This window comes from Cetorhinus maximus, unplaced genomic scaffold, assembly GCF_964194155.1.
Source record: "Cetorhinus maximus unplaced genomic scaffold, sCetMax3.hap1.1 HAP1_SCAFFOLD_334, whole genome shotgun sequence".
In the NCBI taxonomy this organism is placed as follows: Eukaryota; Metazoa; Chordata; class Chondrichthyes; order Lamniformes; family Cetorhinidae; genus Cetorhinus; species Cetorhinus maximus.
In genome coordinates, this window is record NW_027596283.1 from 243,087 (window position 1) to 249,086 (window position 6,000).

Below are 6,000 nucleotides of genomic sequence, written 5' to 3' on the forward strand. Positions count from 1 at the left end.
ATTCGGCTTTTGTATCGCCAACAAAATCTGAATTTATTGTCCAACCCTAATTACTCATGAGCATGTGCTTTTGAGTAACGTTTTGCACAACTCTAGTGCATTCTATTGTAATTTCCAACATCAGCTAAGGAATTGAAGGTGTCTTGGATATTATTTTTAAGTGGCACTTAATCAACAATAATCTACTTGCTGCTGCTTATTTTGGGTTCTGAGTGGAACATTCAGCTTCAGACCACATAACAACATTGGCCTAAACATGGAAATAAAAGTGCTTAATTCCAATGGTAAGGTGACAGCAACTGCCCTTGACATCATGGCATCATCTCACTGAGTGCGATATTAAGAAGCCGTTACCATAACGAAAAATGGTAGTGATGACTGAAGGCTAATCATCTCAGTTCAAGCATAGCACTCCAGTAGTTCCTCAGGGTAGTTTCCTAAGACAAACCATTCATATAGGCCTTTTCAATTACCTATTGGCTACTATCATTTCAAAGTATGGATGTTCGTCAATGATTTACTTGTCTCCAGTGCAATTCTGCATTCATCAGGTAGGTAAGTAGTCCGTGTCTTCAAGTATCAACAACTGGATGAAATCAAAACTTGGGCTAATGAGAAGCAAGTGAAATTCGCGCCACACAACTGCCAGGCAATGAGCATCACCAAGTAGAGAATGTCGAAGCCCAGCCAATTTGAATCATTGACACTGTCCAGCAAACTAACTGGAGCAGGCAAATAAAGACTCTAACTACAGGAGCAGTAGGGAGGTTGGATACTCTGTGATGACTCAATCACCCCATAAACCTTTCCAATGTCTACAACATTAGAACATGTTCATCGGTAAGTAATAGGAACAGGAGAAGGCCATTTGACAAATCGAGACTGTTTCATCGCTCTCTAATTTTATGGCTAATCTGACTGTGGTCTTAACTTAATTTTCCTGACTGAACTCCTTAACCCTCGGCGCCGCAGTAGTTCAAAACTTTGCCTAACTGAGGCTTCAACACTCAACAACGCTGCCTCCTCTGCGGTGTGCGTAAAAACAAACTATCCAAAAATCTTTTTGATGATGAAAATGCTCTTCATCTAACAGTGAAAACTGCTAATATGGAACCAATGTCCCCACTTGGACATATTAAAGCTTTGGTGGAATATCTCATTTCTGGATGGATGCAGCTCCAATGACCAGGAAAAAGGCTCTAGAGCATCGAGGATCCACCAGCACTTTTGAAACCACCCTTTGAAGAATTATTGATTTTATCCTTCACTTGCACACTCTGGTTACCGGTTACACAATCTACCAGAACTGTTGAAGGAACTCTCTGAGTCGTCTGCAATATCAGCTTATAGAAGGGCAAGTGCATAGGAAGACCATCACTACTTTCAAGATCCAATAAATTCCAATTAAACCCGATTTGAAACTATATTTTACCGTAGCTGGATTAAAAGACGTGAATTCCTTTGCGAAGCGCACTGTGGTTGGACCGTGAACATTCAAGAAGTCGGCTGACCATCACAATTTCAATGGACATTAGGGGTGGGAAGTAAATCCGTTCCTTTCAAGAGCTATAATCACTCCTTGACAGGACAAGTACAAATAAAGGCAGGAACAGCATTTCTAAAGCAAATCGAGGTCCGGTTTTTGAGGCTTGAACATTGTGTCAACAGCTCTTGTTGGTGATTTCTGAAAAAAAATGTTCTGGATACATTCGAATGAGGATAATCAGCATTATATGAGACCTTGAATTGAACAATACCATACCCTTTCTATTGCAGATAATTTGCCCCAGACAAAAACAACACAGGTTAAATTAATTCCGAAGAAACAGTAACAGCTGGTGTAATTCAGATCAATACACTGACAGGTCTCACCCGAGCAGATAACACTGACGTCATTTTCATGCGAACATTGAATTTTATCCCAGGATGAAACTGGACAATCCCAAAAGCTGGATTCCTTGCCCCGGCATCTGTAGTTCTCTTTCCACACTGGGCCGGTTCCCTTCCCAAAGTGTGCTCTTCCCAATATTTCAGCCACTGCCCCGCAGCGAAGGTGATCACAGACCACACTGGCGTCTTCCAAACCAAAGTAACCATCACAAAGCGTACCCCACTGAGTTCCGTGTTGTGTTTCCAGCCGGCCGGAGCATCGGGTGGCCCCCCATGACAGCCTGAGATCTGTGTGATCTAAACCGTGATGATAATAACAATTAGTCCATCATCACCGACGAATAATATCACAATGTTCATCGTTAAACCGAAAATAATATAATTCGGATTCCCATTTCATTTCCATCCATTTCAACAGAAGCATTAGCAATTACTGTTACGATAAACGACTATTACTACTTGCATGACTATTGTTAACACCATCACAAATGCTGATTCTAATATTATTACTGGTAGTGTTATTATTACTGATATTTTACTCTTGCTACCGTTATTTTATTGCTGCGAATTACATTACTGCAGCTAATACAATTATTGCTGCTGCGCCTATTACCTTCTGTGCTACACTTGACCGTGATACTATTCCTCCTTCGTCTGCTAATGCTGCTACTGCCCAGAAAATTGATGCTGAAACAAACTGTGGAGCCCAAGGAATCGGCACGACTATTTAATAATCTCATGGTTAATCGCTACCTCGATTGCGAATTTGTATCTTTGCTTTACATCTCTTCATTATCTAATGTGCTGGGAAAACAAGGAGCTCAGTTCACAAAATTCCATCTGTATTTTGGGGCAGAGAATGTCTGTGGTTCACTGCACTCTGTCTCTACATCCATGTGCCTCATGTTATCACTGCTGATTGGCACCATCTCCAATTGAAGTTTGGGCTCCATGTTCTTGATCTGCGCACAAGAAGGACTAAGTGATCAGTGACCATTCCCGCAAGCTTTTTATGCTTGTAAACTGCTCGATTGCATAAGTGACATCTTTTCAAGCACTGAGTAAAAATCTCACATTGTTGAAATTTCGCAGAAATTGAGCTCTTCTCACTGTTGTTCGCAAACCCATTTGCCCCTCCCCAGATTCTGAGTGATGTTCATCATGCTTACTACGGTTGAACTGCAGATACGCCAGGCTTGCTCAAATATAAGCTTTTTTACTTGCCCGATAGGAATGGAATGTTTGAATTTAAACAGTATCACAGAATCAAAGAGTGCAGAAGGGGCCCATCGGCCCATCGAGTCTGCACCGACAAGTGATAAACTCCTGACCTACCTAACTAATCCCATTTACCAGCACTAGGCCCAAAACATTGAATGTTATCACGTGCCAAGTGCTCGTCCAGGTACATTTTAAAGAACGTGAGGCAACCCGTCAGCACCACCCTCCCATGCAGTGCACTCTATACTGTCACCACCCTCTGGGCAAAAACATTTTACCTCACAGTCCCGCTAAACCTCCTAACCCTCACCTTGAATGTATGCCCTCTCGTGACTGACCCTTCAATTAAGCGGAACAGTTGCTCCCTATTCAAATTGTCCAGGGCCTAATCATCTTGTACACCTCGATCAGGTCGTCCCTAAGTCTTCTCTGCTCCAATGAAACCAACCAAAGTCTTTCCAACCTTCATTCATAACTTAAATGCTTGATCCCAGGCAACATCCTGGTGAATGTCGTCTGCACGCCTCCCAGTTCACCAGATCCTTCCTATAATGTGGCGACCAGAACTGCAAGCAATACGGAAGCTGTGGCCTCAGCAAGTTCCTTTACAACTCCAACATATCTTCTGTACTTTTGTAACCTATGCCTCGTTTGATAAATGCATTTGGCTTTTTCAACAACCCACTAAAATGCCCCTCTGCCTGCAGAGATCTATCGGTAAATAGGCCAAGGTCCCTTGTTCTTCATTGCTTCCTCGTATCATCCGTCCATTGATAACTCCTTGTCAAATTACTCCTTCCAAATGGTATCACTTCACACTTTCCAGGGTTAAATTCCATCTAAAACTTATCTGCTCATTTGACCATCGCATCTATAACTTCCTGTTGCCAAAGACAGCAACCTCACTATTAACCACCCGGCTGAACATTGTGCAATCCGCAAACTTTTTAATCACTTCCCACAGAGGCATCTAAGTTGTTTAGGTAAAATACGAAAAATAGAGGACCCAGCACAGATCCCTGTGGTACGCCACTGGACTCCTGCTTCCAATCACTAAAGCAACCGTTTGTCATCACCCACTCTCTCCTACAACTCAAACAATTTTTAATCCACCTTATGAAATGACCCTATTTCCCATGTGCATTTGCCTTCTTTATAAGTCTCCCATGTGGGAACTTGTCAAATGATTTGCTGAAAACTACATAAACTAGATCAACTGCACAACCCTCATCGACACATCTTGTTGCCTTGTCAAAAAATACAATCAAGTTTGGTAGGCATGAACTCCCTCTGACAAAACCATGCTGAGTATCGCTGATCAAACAATAAATCTCCAAGTGGAGATAGATTCTGTCCTTCAGAATTTTCTCCAATATTTTCCCTGCCACTGAAGTGAGACTCAATAGCTTGTATTTCATTGGCTTAAATATACTACCCTTCGTAAATAGCAGAAACACATTACCTTTTCTTCAGTCCTCTGGCACCTCCCCCGTGGCCACAATGGAATTAAAAATTTGGATCAGAGCCCCTATGATCTCGCACCTTGCCTCCCTTAGCATTTTATGACACAAAACATTCAGACCTGGAGATTTGTCCATTCTTAAGCCTGCTAACACCTCCAATACCATTTCACCCCCCCAGTCAATTTGCTCAAGAACCTCGCACTCTCTCCCCGCGAGTTCAATACACTCACCCTCATTCTCTTGAGTGAAGACCGATGTGAATCATTCGTTTAACACTCTACCGATGCCCTCTGGCTCCACCAATTAATTGCCCCCTTCTTCCAAAACGGACCCTACTCTTTCCTTGGTTATCCTCTTCCATTGATATACTTATAGAGCACCTTGTGATTTTCGCTACTTTTACCAGCTAGAGCTTTTTCATAATCCCTCTTTGCTGTCCTAATTGCTTTCTTAAGCTCCCCCCTGCACATTCAGTGCTCCAATAATGCTTCCCTTGTTTCCTGTAAAATGCCTCTCATTTCCTTCTAACCGTATCCTGAATATCCCTGGCCATCGGTGTTCTCTGGGCTTGTTATTACTTCCTATCACCTAGAGGGAATCTGCTGAGCCGGTAACCTCCCCATTGTCCTTTTGAACCCCCCCCCACCCCCCCCCCCCCCCCCCCCCCCCACTGCTCCGCTGTAGATTTCCAGACAATTAGCTTTTTCCGCCTCTACCTTTGCCAGATACTGCCTTTCTTTACTAAGATCCACTCTCCCCCAATCCAAAACACTTTTTTGCAACTTGTCGATTTATTTGTCCATAACAAGCTTAAATTGTACCACGTTGCGGTCGCTATCACTAAAATGCTGCCCCGCCACCACCTCAGCCAAATGTTTGGATTCATTCCCCAGCATTAGGTCCAGCACTGCGCCTTCCCTTGTTGGACCTTCTACATATTGGCCTAAGAAGTTCTCCTGTGCACATTTCAAGAAATCCACTCCATCCAAGCCCTTAACACTATGCCTATGCAAATTAAGTTTAGGACAGTTGCAATCACCTCATATAATTTAGCCTATTGCTATTGTTTTTGTAAAGCTCCGCCAATTGTGCACGTATTTGCTCCTCAATTTCCCACTGACTATCAGGGGGTCATAAAAAAAACAACTAACAATGCGCCTGCCCCTTTTTTATTCCTGAACGCTACCAACAAATATTCATTCAATGCCCCGGCAAGGTGTTATCTCTGCTTACTGCAGTTACTGTCTCCTTTACGGAACAATTATCAGTGCCTCATATATTAGTGACAAGTGGAAATTAGATCATAGCAAATCTCTATTCCTTCAGTTCAGCCACTACCTAAATTTTTGAAAAGTTGAATCGGCATGCAGGCCTGTGATGAACATTAGTTCCCCAAGCCCTGCCTTGATATTGTTCATATTGTCCA